The following is a 15,242-nucleotide window of genomic DNA, read 5'->3' as shown; positions in this document are numbered from 1 at the left end:
TATAAATATAAGCTAAATAATTACCTACAAAATGCTTTTTTAATAATCAAAACATGGCGGCGTAAACACTTATTATTATTATTCTTTATTTATAATGCGCCGACAGATTCCGCAGTGCTGCCCATGGGTACCTGGATAACAGTAAAATGGAGAAACAATACGATAAAAGACAAAATATCACAGACAAATACAGGGGGAATTGAGGGCCCTATTCCCGTGGGAATTTACAATCTAGATGGGTATATATATTTATAAGGATGTACTGTGATAGATAGTAAATAGGGAGTAAATTTATCATTATTATGCCCCAGCTCGCCTGCGCAAAGTTACGTCTATTTTTTTTATAAATTCAGGCGCACATGTGCGCTTCTCCGGAGGTGAGCTGGGGTGCAGTTACAGGCGAAGCACATACACAATTCGCCTAGCCTTTAATAAATCGATGTCTATGAGTAAGCGCCTGTAGGGGGCGTGAAACGCATCAGACCATTGCCTTTGTCTATTACACCTGCCTGTATGTAAGTACAATTCACACAGAGTAAATCCATGAACCTTTGTTTGCAATTTTGTTGTTTTTTCTACAATACAAATGGATTTTTGCACAGCACCTGTTTGCAGAGCCTACATCCATATACCCTTTAATAAATATAGCCCTACGTATATCACTACTTTCTTTTAGTTCAGGTTACAGCCAAATAGAATGTTTGAATTATTTGTGGGTTTTTTAATATAATTTACTATTAACCTTGTAAACAGCATAAAACCAATAAAAGATCTCTAGATAATCCCTCTGACACTATTTTCGCAGCTGTGAGAAGGTTATGAAGAGAACTGGCAGCCATGCTCTGCAGCAAGTTATATGATGGCGTAATGTGAAGCCGACTTACTGGTACTCACAGTGGCCACATTATAAGCTACCAAAAGTCTCCGGAGACCCCCAAGCAAACTGACAGATCGCAAGAGCAGCCAATGAGAAGACGTGCTGAGAAGCAGAGACCGGTACCTTCAGCCAATAAGAAGCGGTAAAGCTAAAGAAGGGCGGGATTTAGCTCTGAGGAGAGTTAGACACCAATGACAATATGAGTCGCAAATGCCAAGTGTAACAGCCGGGGCGCCTTGGAAAAGAATAGGTCTTGGCTGCACGAGGTTGAGAGGCACCAAGCTTGTGTGGTGAGTTTGTCACCTATGGTCATTATGGGGTGATGCAGGGAGCATGCACAGGGGGCTGACGTGATCGCGCAGGGGGGGGGTTGATGTGATCGTGGGGGGAATTTGATGCGCACGCATGCGCAAAAGAAAAATTATATGCTAATTATCGCTCTTCTGATACGCCGATAAATATTGTACATCAACTGAGGTACATCCTCCTCAGGGCAGGGGTGGTCATTATGTGGCTCGATAATTGAAAACGCTGGAAATTATGTGTATGTTTTCATAAAATTTTACATTTACTATGATGATCTCATGCTTCAGATATGTTGTATTTTAACTTTACTATGCACTGGTACTCTTATTTTGGGTTAGCTTTTTGCTACTGTTGACTGGTCCTTTAACAATCAGGGCCGGCCCTAGCCATTGCGGGGCCCAAGGCAGGATGACAAAATGGGGCCCCCTTTCTCTCCGCCTCCAACCCCGGCCAGTCTCCACCTCCAAACCCGCACAGTATCCGCCCCCACAGTTTTTAAAATAAAAAAATGGGAGAAAAATCATTTCAGGTAATGCACAACATTTTATAATTAAAAAACAAAACAAAAAAAACATACAAATCTACTAATGTGGAGCACTATAACATTGTATATATATACCATTTGTACTATTGGAACAACCGTTTATGTATTAATGAAGAATTATGCTGACAATTAGGGACAGTTAAGTTGAACTGAGCCTTATGTTTATGTGTTTTCTTATGATAACAAGAACATTACAGAGATGCTAGGGCCGGCCTTAGCAAATGCAGGTCCTTAGGCAGAATGACAGCGCGGTGGTCTCTACCCAGAACAAAAAATACTTAAAGAAATGGGGCAATGCACTGTATCACACAGATATAATACACACATACATCCACACTCAGACACATACACAGATACACAGATATATTATATATACATACACAGTCCACACACAGACACAGCCCCCCACACACACACCCAGACACAGCCCACACACACACACACACAGACACAGCCCAGAGCCCACACACACCCACAGACACAGCCCACACACACCAAGACACAGCCCCCACACACACACACACAGATACAGCCCACACACACACCCAGCCCACACACACCTAGACCCAGCCCACACACAGACCACACACACACACACACACAGCCCACACACACACCCAGACACAGCCCACACACACACCCAGACGCAGCCCACACACACACAAACCCAGACACAGCCCACACACACACACCCAGACACAGCCCTAGGTGTCCCCAGCCCCCCGTAATAAGTTATGCCCCCAGCAATAAATGAGCCCCCTGCAATAAAATGATGCCCCGGACCCAGCTATAAATGATGCGGAATAGCTATCATTATTTTTAATACCCAGCAAATTTGTAATATTATGCAAAATTGTAAATCGAAGTCTATCTGGTCAGAGGTAATTATGTCACAGCTTTTCTCGGCAAGACAGCTGAATAAACACCACAATCTCCAAATTGTGTGAAGGAGTGTGTACTACTAGGAGGGAAAATAGGAAAAGCTTCTATTCTTAGCTCTGCAGCTGCTTACCAATGATGAAACAACTCTAAACCGCCAGCTAGCCAGCCCCTGTCACAATCTTCAATCTATACCCAAATGGGGTTGCGATGAAAGCTGGGTATGAACAATAAACCCAATGTTGATTGCTAGTTCTACTTGCTCTGACAGCTATACCTGTGCCACATGCTTTTAGACAGATTATACTAAGTAAGACTAACATAGCGCAATATACCTATATAAAAACTTTACTTTAAATCCCATCTGCACTGTGTTCTTTGGACTGAAAATGACCTGTATCATATACCTAAATGGTGTCTAAACTGAAATTTCTGTCTGCACAATTTACCTGTGGGAATATTGCACTGAGGGTTTTGCCTGCACCTCATGTCTGCAGATGTTTCAGTTGCTGATACTAAAAGTCTTGGGTGTTCTTAGCAGAGAACAAAAAGCCATCAGTACCAATTTAAATCCTATTCAACAATCTATGAGCAACTAGTCAGTTAGGTCTCTCACTGTACAGTAATATAACCCTTTTATGTGTCCTATCATTAGTCCTGAGACTGACCTGTACTGTAAATATTAATGTGATTTCTCTGTCTCTTTTTCTCACATGCACTAGATTTAAGTGTACTGCACAATGGAAGAGGCTGGCACAACTAACTGTTAAGCCCAGGAATGTATGTAAACTACTGTAGATTTTAAATGAGAATGCAAAACATAGAGATGTGCACTCTAAAAAATTATCACAATTATTCTACACACAAAAATTAAAATATCATACATTGACTCAGTCACAAACATATAATCACTGACACAAAAAATGCACATGAATAAATCTGAACAGAGCAGATGTTGGTGCAGCATATTTAAATATACTTACACAACTGCACATACACATATATACACAAATTGCACATAGCAAACACAGCAATACCTACAGTCATGCACAGTTACAAATGGCATATTCCATGTGTTACGGATCTGCTGCATCTTCAGTGCAATATTTAAAAAAAACAAAAACATTTTTATATCATTAATTTTAGCATTATAGAGATTCATTTCCAGTCCAGATGGGGATTTCAGTCCCCCCATAACCACTTTTCAGGAGTTCCTCTGCATGTTGTTGGTCCATTTTACAGCACAAAGGTTAAACATATAAAATTAAGAGTATCTGGTTGTTATCCATTAGATGACGTTACAATGGCAACATTCTGCACAGCATCCTTGAACAATGCCAGCATTGTCCTAACACTGAGTAATAAGCTGCTGTGTGGGTAGGCCCTGACTACTCCTCGGTTCCACACAGGGGTGGACTGAGACAAACCAGGGCCCTTGGGCAAAAGTGTGGCAGGGCCCCCCACCCCATTTTTGCTCCACCTACCTACCTCCTCTGCCCCTCCTCTATCCTATTACCCCTCCCACCTCCTGTGCCCCTCCCACTCCAAAAAGTTAAAATTAAACTTTAATGATTCAGATAGATCATAAAATTTTAAACACTATTACATTTTACTTCTATTATCTAATTTGCTTAATTCACTTGCTATCATTTGTTGAAAAGCATACCTAGATAGGTTCAGGAGCAGCAATGAACTACTGGGATTTAGCTGAAGATTGGCGGATGCACATATATGCCTCTTGTTATTGGCTCACCCAACATGTTCAGCTAGCTCCCAGTAGAACATTGCTGCTCCTTCAACTCCTTCACTGACTCTGCACATGGGTTAGCCACAAATTGACAGAGCGTTCTCCAGGGCCCGAATGAGAATGAAAAGCAGCCCTGGAAAAATTGTAGACCAGCCCTATAATCTGTCAAGGCCATATAAAAAAAAAAAATATATATATATATATATATATAGTATTATAACTATCCAGCATTAGTTCAAGAGTATATTTAAAATTAAAAGAAAACACACACACACATATATAATTACACACACAATCTAGCAATGGGGCATGGTTGAAGACCAAATATTTAAATGCCTGTTTTTCTCTGAATGAAGAAAGTTATCAAATAGAATGCCAATCACTAATAGAGCCACTAATAAAGGGGGCTTTTGCTAAAATGATCAGCTGCTTTTCCTGCATGATTCATGCTGTCCCTCACTCACTGACGGACAAAACTGCCCATGAGGAGGCTGACAATTTTAATTTTGAAGTAGGGGAGGAAACAGAGAGAGAAGAGACAGACAAGGGAATGGATAGTGAAGGGAGGAGAAGGAGTTAAAAACAGACAGAGTGGAGGGAGAGAGAGAAGTGGGAGGAAGAGGGGGGAAGAGAGAGAAGGGATAGTGTGAAAAGAGATAAATAAAATAGAGTAGAAGAGAGATATTGAAGGGAGAAACACAAAGAGAAAGGGGGAAAGAAAGGGAAAAAGAGTGGAGAGAGAAGTAAAAATGTGGTGGACAAAGGGGTGTAAGAAGGGAAAGAAAGGAAGGAAATAATGAAGAGATAGAGAAGAGAGATTGCAGGGAGAGAAATGGAGGGAGAGAGGGAGGACATAAGGGAAAAAAGAGAAATTACAGAGACAAGAGAGATGGAACAGTGAGAAACAGATAAGAGGGATGAAAGAATGGATATATAGTATAAATAGATTGAATAAAAAGGAGAGGAAAAGAGATAGGAGAGAAAAGGGAGATAGCAGGGAGGGAGAGACAGAGGGAGTTAGCATGACAGAGATGATAGTAGATAGAGTAAAAGAGAGAGAGAGAGAACAGTAGGGAGTGAGAAGAGATGCAAGAGGAGAATAGGAGAATAAAGGGCAATCAAATCCCATATATATATATATATATATATATACATACATATATATATATATATATATATATATATATATATATATTACTATAACTAACTGTACAAGAGTATAATATATATATATATATATATATATATATATATATATATATATATATATATATATATATATATATATATATTATACGCTTGTATATATAACATCCATTGTGGGATCCAGCACTCACTTCCATAAATTAAACAACTGCTGGGATGCAATTCAAACTTTGATATTCACAATAAACCCCACAAGAACAGCACTCTCCATTTACAAACTTATTTAATGACTAATGTTTTCGGGGTCTCCCCCATCCTCAGATCATATAACATATAACTATCGCAACTTACCACCCTAAATAGTGAACCCTCCACCATAGAATCCTCTGTAGAATGCCGTCAGCTTCTCCCTGGCGCAACTGCGCATGCGTCCTAGACTTTACGGCAACTCCACTTGGACAAATTTCCTAAATAATCAAAACAAATTTAGAACACCGCGAAATGAGATCACATATACCCACAACCACAGCGCTTAGTATCAGATGCATACTCCTAGTCTGGTTACAGCAAAGAAAAGTTGGCTTGTAGATTCCAACAGTGTGTAATACTCACTACGCTCATCCTATCTAATTAGATATCTAACCAACAATGAATAATAATATTACCAAACACCCCACATTATACATATTCTTGTTTAACAATAAAGTGGGAATTGTTCTTAACACATGCTAGCTCAACCAAACTGCTTCTACATGATTCAGGGATTTACAAATTGCTTGTTCAACTATTCCCCATAACATCCATATGTAAGAGCATCAATCTAAATATTTAATGGGAAACATCATGAGCCCATTACAAGAAACCTTCTAAAACATTATGGTTTATTACACTTAGTTGTAAAAGATAGACTTAATTAGATATAACGTTTAGGGGTTGAATTATACATTAACCCTGGAAGGCTTTTTAAACCAATAACCTACACCTTCATAGTTCTAACATATTACTATTCACAACCTGACTCTAAAAAAGAGGTATGCTAGGAGCCCGTTACAAGAAGCACTGGAAATCCAGATGTACATTTAGAACCTTTGGAGTTAGGGTATTCAAATAAAAAATCCAACGGGATTCTCTTTGTAATAGTATCCTTACTCTATCTCCACCTCTAGGTCTTACAGAAATATGATCTATAATGATGTATCTGAGATCCGAAAACGGCATGTTTAAATTTAAAAAAATTAGAGTTAAAAATAGTAGTTGAGTGGAGCGCTAGACTCAGTCCACTTAGCCAACCTTTGGTACTACCTCCTTCCTAGGTAGTTTAAAATTAAAGATTCTAAATGTGTGGAGTGTAGGTGGCGCTAAAAATATACTAAGTATACCTAGCCGTGGAATAAAGGTGAAAAACAAGGAGGATTAACGGCAGTAACCCACTCTGCGTACAAAGTACTTAAAGAGCAGAGTGTCACTGAAAGGCTGCGGTGAAAAGGTAACTTAGATAAGGCTTGCGCAAGTGAAGAAAGTTACCCACAGGGACAAGAAGGTCCGCAACTTGAACCATACTACTAGTATACACAGGAGCTGATTTACCCAGATAAAGAGCAGCAGGTGAGAGTGTCCATGGTGTCAGTAACTCCCCGCTAAAGTGTTATTTCATACCACTCAAAACCGGACAAAGACTGTCTGTGGGATTCGTTCAGTTATTCAGACTCCGGTGTTTCTGTTTCTGTCTGAAATTCTTTAAAAGACTGTTGTTTTGAGTGAGGATCTGCCCTTATTTGCTAAAGATTACAGATTTTATCTTGGGAATTCCCCCTTCTCACAGGATTGAAAGCAGGATTTACCTTTGTAACAGGGCATTTAACAAGGACTATTTTAAATCACGGGTTGTTATAGCCCATTGGAGACAGGCAGTCAAACGCTTGATTGTCACGGCAATAGAAGAAAGTGCCATATATACAGTGACTTATAATGGGAAGTAGAACCCCAGCCAGATAGTCATATTAGAAATACCATCTCATGTTTGCATATTGATCTTTGAAGTGTGTCTCATCAAAAAAAATGTAATAACCTCGTTATATTAGAACCGCCAACATCTTTTTTAATAGTGATTTAATTTGGAAGCGATTGCAAGTGAAGAGTGTGGCGCCAATTGTATGAGAGATTGTTTTTTCATATTATATTGTGTTTTCATATTGTGTTTTTATTATTTTTACACTATTACACTTAAGAATAAAAATTGTACATATTTCTAATCCAAGCATTTGTTACCTCCAATTATTGAATCAGAAAGAAAGTTTATAAGCAAGTTTGAAGATTTATATAAAACTGCCCTAAGATATATTTTTTGCTGATACATTGTTTAGTTGGTTTATTAACCCACGGCTAGGTATACTTAGTATATTTTTAGCGCCACCTACACTCCACACATTTAAATTTAAAAAAATGCCTGGTCGCAGGCTGATCTGAACCATAATTTTTTGCAATAGCAGATCTTTCAAAGACCTTCCCCTCCTAAAACCCACCATTGGAGGTTCAATTTGGGTAAGTGATAGGGTTTTATCACTAGAGATAATATCCCAATTTTCTTTTAGTGTTCTTGAAAATCCAAGTCTTTCAGGAGTGAAAGTGGTCGTAAAAATCTTCCTGTTGATTTTATCTTTCTCTGTAGATTTTTGCAGGGCTTGCTCTTGTGATAAGCCGGCTGTTGCTATTAACGCCTGCTGAAGATGTTTGTCTCTATAACCTCTCTCCTGGAATTTCAACTGCATCATTGAAAGTAGTTCATTAATTTTTGCTTCATCTGTATTATTGCGGACTACCCTTTTAAATTGTGAAACTGGTAAAGCACATTTTAAGCTTGGTGGATGACAGCTAGACACTTCCAGCAATGAATTGCGATCCGTCTCTTTCTGGAATAGTGTTGTACAGAAACCATCTATTCTTTTTTATATATGTATATCCAAAAAGTCGATCTGTTGCTTATAGTAATTCAACTTGAATTGGACCTGGGGATTCACCCTATTTAAGTTCTCAAACCATTCCAATAATTTTGTGCTGTTGCCACGCCATATCACAAACAGATCGTCGATGTAGCGTTTGAAGAATATTAATCTTGGATCATGAAAAAGTTCAGTTTCTTCTGTCTCAAAGCATGCCATAAAGAGATTGGCATAGGATGGGGCCACATTGGACCCCATCGCAGTGCCAGATGTTTGCAAATAAAAGTCCTTTTCAAACTTAAAATTTGAGACAGTATTCAAGCAACTGTATAATGACATCAATAGGTGGTCCAGTATACGGATACTTCAACAAGTGATGAAATACTGCAGTCATGCCTTCTCCATAAAAAATAATGGTATAAAGACTGGTCACGTCAAGTGTGACCAGAATATCATCAGGGTTGAATCGAGGCCAGGCTTGTAGTTGTTTAATTAACTCAATTGAATCCAATAGAAAGGATAGGGTACTGCGCACTATGGGCTGTAGTAATGAATCCAAAAAGGTTGCAATGGGTTGCAGGATGGATCCCCTTGCCGACACTATTGGTCTTCCTGGTGGCAAAATGGGGTCTTTATGCACCTTTGGTAGGGTATAGATTACTGGAATCACCAGATTATCCACCCTTAGATAGTCTCTCAGGGAACTTGTGATGATATTCAACTGTAACAGGTGTTCCAGATAGTCATCAATTTTACTTTTAAAGGATTTCGTAGGATCTTGGGGTAATAATCTGTATACATTGGTATCAGACAGTTGCTTCATAACTTCTCCCCTATAATTCTGATCATCCTGGAGCACTATGGCACCCCCCTTATCAGCTTCTTTTATAACCAGATCCTTGTTTTCCTGTAATCCTTTAAGTGCTTATCTTTCAACTTTTGTTAAGTTATTACGGATATTACACTTTAAGGTGTGTTGGTCCTGCAGCATCTGATCCCTGGTAATCCTTGTATAGGTATTAATGCTTGGATTGCTACTCTTCGGATCAAACTTTCCTTTCCATCTGAAGCTTACTTGCTCCCCTGTAATTTTCTTCAAACACTACAGTGACAATCTGTTTGTGATATAGCGTGGCAACAGCACAGAATTGTTGGAATGGTTTGAGAACTTAAATAGGGTGAATCCCCAGGTCGAATTCAAGTTGAATTACCATAAGCAACAGATCGACTTTTTGGATATACGTATATACAAAGGAATAGATGGTTTCTGTACAACACTATTCCAGAAAGAGACAGATAGCAAATTATTGCTGGAAGTGTCTAGCTGTCATCCACCAAGCTTAAAAAGTGCTTTACCAGTTTCACAATTTAAAAGGGTAGTCTGCAAAAATACAGATGAAGCAAAAAAGAGAGAGGCTATGGAGACAAAAATCTTCAGCAGGTGTTAATAGCAACAGCCGGCTTATCACAAGAGCAAGCCCTACAAAAATCTACAGAGTAAGATAAAATCAACAGGATGATTTTTACGACCACTTTCACTCCTGAAAGACTTGGATTTTAAAGAACACTAAAAGAAAATTGGGATATTATCTCTAGTGATAAAACCCTACCATTTACCCAGATGGAACCTCCAATGGTGGGTTTTAGGAGGGGAAGTTTTTTGAAAGATCTGCTATTGCGACCTGACTTCAAGGAAAGCTATACGCTAAGAACTTGGTTAAGTATCTCCAAAAAAGGTTGCTTCCATTGCAGTGGATGCACAACTTGTGGAGGGCTAACCCAGAGCACACATTTCTAACACCTATGGACCAACAAAAAGTATTTTATTAGACATAGGGTTACGTGCACAACAAAGTTCATTGTATATCTTTTACATTGCCCATGTGGAAGTTTCTACGTGCGTAAGACCCAGGATGATCTGAGGACCCGAATGGCAAGCCACCGCTCAGCAATACAAGCAGCTATTAAAAATGGTGGTTCAGATCAGCCTGTGGCCAAGCATTTTTTTAAATTTAAACATGCCGTTTCGGACCTCAGATACATCATTATAGATCATATTCCTGTAAGACCTAGGGGTGGAGATAGACCAAGGATACTATTACAAAGAGAATCCTGTTGGATTTTCTATTTGGATACCCTAATTCCAAAGGGTCTAAATGTACATCTGGATTTCCAGTGCTCCTAGCACACCTCTTTTTTTAGAGTCAGGTTGTGAATAGTAATATGTTAGAACTATGAAGGTGTAGGTTATTGGTCTTAAAAAGCCTTCCAGGGTTAATGTATAATTCAACCCCTAAACGTTATATCTGATTAAGTGGGCAATGGACAGTATTTATCTATTATAGCACCTTAAGCTATCATATTGGGTTCAATTTTGCTAATGCACAGCGATAGAATAAATGCTATCTTTTACAACTAAGTGTAATAAATCATAATGTTTTAGAAGGTTTCTTGTAATGGGCTCATGGTGTTTCCCTTTAAATATTTAGATTGATGCTCTTACATATGGATGCTATGGGGGATAGTTGAACAAGCAATTTGTAAATCCCTGAATCATGTAGAAGCAGTTTGGTTGAGCTAGCATGTGTTAAGAAAAATTTCCACTTTATTGTTAAACAAGAATATGTATAATGTGGGGTGTTTGGTAATATTATTATTCATTGTTGGTTAGATTATCTAATTAGATAGGATGAGCGTAGTGAGTATTACACACTGTTGGATTCTACAAGCCAACTTTTCTTTGCTGTAACCGGACTAGGAATATGCATCTGATACTAAGCGCTGTGGTTGTGGGTATATGTGATCTCATTTCACAATGTTATAAATTTGTTTTGATTATTTAGGAAATTTGTCCAAGTGGAGTTGCCGTAATGTCTACGGCGCATGTGCAGTTGCGCCAGGGAGACGCTAATGGCATTCTACTCAGGATTCTATGGTGGAGGGTTCATTATTTAGGGTGGTAAAGTTGTGATAGTTATATGACCCCGAAAACGTTAATCATTAAATAAGTTTGTAAACGGAGAGTGCTGTTCTTGTGGAGTTTAGTGTGTGTGTGTATGTATATATGTATATATATATATATATGTGTATATATATATATATATATATATATATATATATATATTAGGGTTGCACCGATACTACAGGGAGTGCAGAATTATTAGGCAAGTTGTATTTTTGAGGATTAATTTTATTATTGAACAACAACCATGTTCTCAATGAACCCAAAAACCTCATTAATATCAAAGCTAAATAGTTTTGGAAGTAGTTTTTAGTTTGTTTTTAGTTATATCTATTTTAGGGGGATATCTGTGTGTGCAGGTGACTATTACTGTGCATAATTATTAGGCAACTTAACAAAAAACAAATATATACCCATTTCAATTATTTATTTTTACCAGTGAAACCAATATAACATCTCAACATTCACAAATATACATTTCTGACATTCAAAAACAAAACAAAAACAAATCAGTGACCAATATAGCCACCTTTCTTTGCAAGGACACTCAAAAGCCTGCCATCCATGGATTCTGTCAGTGTTTTGATCTGTTCACCATCAACATTGCGTGCAGCAGCAACCACAGCCTCCCAGACACTGTTCAGAGAGGTGTACTGTTTTCCCTCCTTGTAAATCTCACATTTGATGATGGACCACAGGTTCTCAATGGGGTTCAGATCAGGTGAACAAGGAGGCCATGTCATTAGATTTTCTTCTTTTATACCCTTTCTTGCCAGCCACGCTGTGGAGTACTTGGACGCGTGTGATGGAGCATTGTCCTGCATGAAAATCATGTTTTTCTTGAAGGATGCAGACTTATTCCTGTACCACTGCTTGAAGAAGGTGTCTTCCAGAAACTGGCAGTAGGACTGGGAGTTGAGCTTGACTCCATCCTCAACCCGAAAAGGCCCCACAAGCTCATCTTTGATACCAGCCCAAACCAGTACTCCACCTCCACCTTGCTGGTGTCTGAGTCGGACTGGAGCTCTCTGCCCTTTACCAATCCAGCCACGGGCCCATCCATCTGGCCCATCAAGACTCACTCTCATTTCATCAGTCCATAAAACCTTAGAAAAATCAGTCTTGAGATATTTCTTGGCCCAGTCTTGATGTTTCAGCTTCTGTGTCTTGTTCAGTGGTGGTCGTCTTTCAGCCTTTCTTACCTTGGCCATGTCTCTGAGTATTGCACACCTTGTGCTTTTGGGCACTCCAGTGATGTTGCAGCTCTGAAATATGGCCAAACTGGTGGCAAGTGGCATCTTGGCAGCTGCACGCTTGACTTTTCTCAGTTCATGGGCAGTTATTTTGCGCCTTGGTTTTTCCACACGCTTCTTGCGACCCTGTTGACTATTTTGAATGAAACGCTTGATTGTTCGATGATCACGCTTCAGAAGCTTTGCAATTTTAAGAGTGCTGCATCCCTCTGCAAGATATCTCACTATTTTTGACTTTTCTGAGCCTGTCAAGTCCTTCTTTTGACCCATTTTGCCAAAGGAAAGGAAGTTGCCTAATAATTATGCACACCTGATATAGGGTGTTGATGTCATTAGACCACACCCCTTCTCATTACAGAGATGCACATCACCTAATATGCTTAATTGGTAGTAGGCTTTTCGAGCCTATACAGCTTGGAGTAAAACAACATGCATAAAGAGGATGATGTGGTCAAAATACTCATTTGCCTAATTATTCTGCACACAGTGTAGTATCGGTGCAGATACCAAGTATTTGCATAAGTACTTGTACTTGTACTCATGCAAATGCACCGATACTTAAACCGATACCTCCACTTCCTGCCTATAAGCCATCTTGTGACGTTTTTCAAACTGCATGTTCCCTTTTCATTTTTTTTTTTTTTTTTTCGATTTTAAAGATTTTATTTATTACACAGAATATTACAATAACATGAATAACATGTACAACAAAACAATAAATAAAAAAAGAAAAGACAGGAAAAAAAACTTTCCACCCTTTTTCATATCCAGGGACATAGTCCAAAGAAAGTAACATTTATGCATAAAAACAAACCAAGTACATCTGCTGTGTTCATTATTTTACCACTTTTTAAATGCAAAATTGGACTTACTCTCTGCTTACATATACCAATAATCTATTGGGACACAAAGAAAGAAAAAGAAAAAAAATCCCCCCTGCCCCTTCTCTGTCCCCCCCAGCGGTGACTCCCTTTTCATTTTAAGCTGGAGTGAAGACTTAACTAAAAATTGTTCACTTCTGTTCTGCCAATAAAAATTGCTGTTATTTGTATTATTGTACATTTGAGAGCAGTGCTCCAAAAGCTGCTACTATACAGCTGGAATCCTTAGTCTACCTGGGTTAGACCACTGTACCTCATTCTGACAAACCCCTGAAGTAGTGGGCAGTTAATAAACTGAGATTTCCAGCTCTGGCTAAAATGGCCCAAAAATATCTTTCTGCTCCATGCAGTAGTTTGAAAAGTGAAAGACTGTTCAGCTTGAAACGTCCTTACTGATAAAAGAAACAGACTTATAGCTGAACATGCAGAGATGCTTCTGTTCCTTAATAAGAACTTACCACTAATGTTTAAAAAAATATTTTAATTGCTAGATTGCCTGTTATACTGCTAGTTCTCATCTTGCACAATTATGCTCAAAACATACTGTACTCTGAGGAACATCCTTACCTAGGGCTGGACTGAGAATAAAAGCAGCCCTGGAAAAGTAGCCCTATTTTCTATTGAGTCAGTAGAATGCAAATGCCCCATTTTTCTCAAAGGGGATTACTGGGACACTCCTTCCCCAATGTTTTTTTCACAATTAAATTATATTACTTTGTATTAAATACAAATGTTAGATTGATGCTATATAGGCATCCTACAACCCAATTGCATACAGTAATCATCCCTTTAAATTGTAGTTTTCCAGCCCCAACTGCTGCAGCTGATATTTATTGTTGTTGTTATTAATATATTGTATTGTAATATTTTTATTTATAAACATGTTCTGTGAACTTTGTGACAACAATCAAATAAAAATGTTTAATTATTTCAAAATGTATTTTGAGTTACAGTTCATAATTATAAAGAAGCTATCTTAAATCATTAGCCTGTATTGTGCTGGGGATTATCATTAGCCTGTATTGTGCTGGGGATATATATATATATAGTACTATAACTACCCAGCATTAGTACAAGAGTATTATATATATATATATATATATATATATATATATATATATATATATATATATATACAGTATATATTATACACATATAAAGGGCATATCAAATCTCATATAAATGTAGTACTATAACTATCCAGCATTAGTACATGAGTATATTTAAAATTAAAAGAAAATTACACACACATAATCTAGCAATTAGGGGCATGATTGAAGACCAAATTTTCCTAAGCCTAAACTTATTTTTAAAGACACTTTGTTATCCCGCAGCTCCAGAAATGAAAAAATATATACTGTGAGGAAAATCTTAAAAACAAAAATAGATTTTATTTATCAAAAAACATTTAAAAGTCATGTAAAAACATGTAGACTAGTTGTAGGCCTGCAAAAAAGGTGTTCAGAACCCAACGCCAAACATGTTTCGGGCCAAGCTTTAGCCCTTGTTCACTGGCATAATTTGGGTTCACACCTGCTAGTGCTATTTAAAGGTAAAGTGTCTGTGATAATTGCAGGCACCTGTATTATATTAACTCTTTGTAAACAAGAGTAAATATTCAAATGTTAATATGTAATGAACATAATACTTTGATATTAATACACACTACTAGTTACCTATAACTCTTATAATTGCAAAGGATGTAATG

General features: G+C 38.0%; 1 protein-coding gene across 3 annotated transcripts in view; it reads right to left on the bottom strand.

Annotated features, from left to right (window-relative positions):
- ANTKMT (adenine nucleotide translocase lysine methyltransferase) overlaps window positions 1–15,242 on the bottom strand; it is a 232,528-nt gene that overhangs the window by 172,326 nt on the left and 44,960 nt on the right. Inside the window, exon 2 of one of the 3 annotated variants that reach the window (XM_053694779.1) lies at window positions 5,851–5,966. The exons of the other annotated variants lie outside the window; for them this stretch is intronic. The gene's annotated coding sequence lies outside the window, so the exon portion shown is untranslated. The remainder of the gene's footprint in view (window positions 1–5,850; window positions 5,967–15,242) is intronic. 3 annotated transcript variants of the gene reach the window in all.

This window comes from Bombina bombina, chromosome 11 (assembly GCF_027579735.1).
Source record: "Bombina bombina isolate aBomBom1 chromosome 11, aBomBom1.pri, whole genome shotgun sequence".
NCBI lineage: Eukaryota > Metazoa > Chordata > Amphibia > Anura > Bombinatoridae > Bombina > Bombina bombina.
This window is presented reverse-complemented; position numbering and strand designations above follow the sequence as displayed.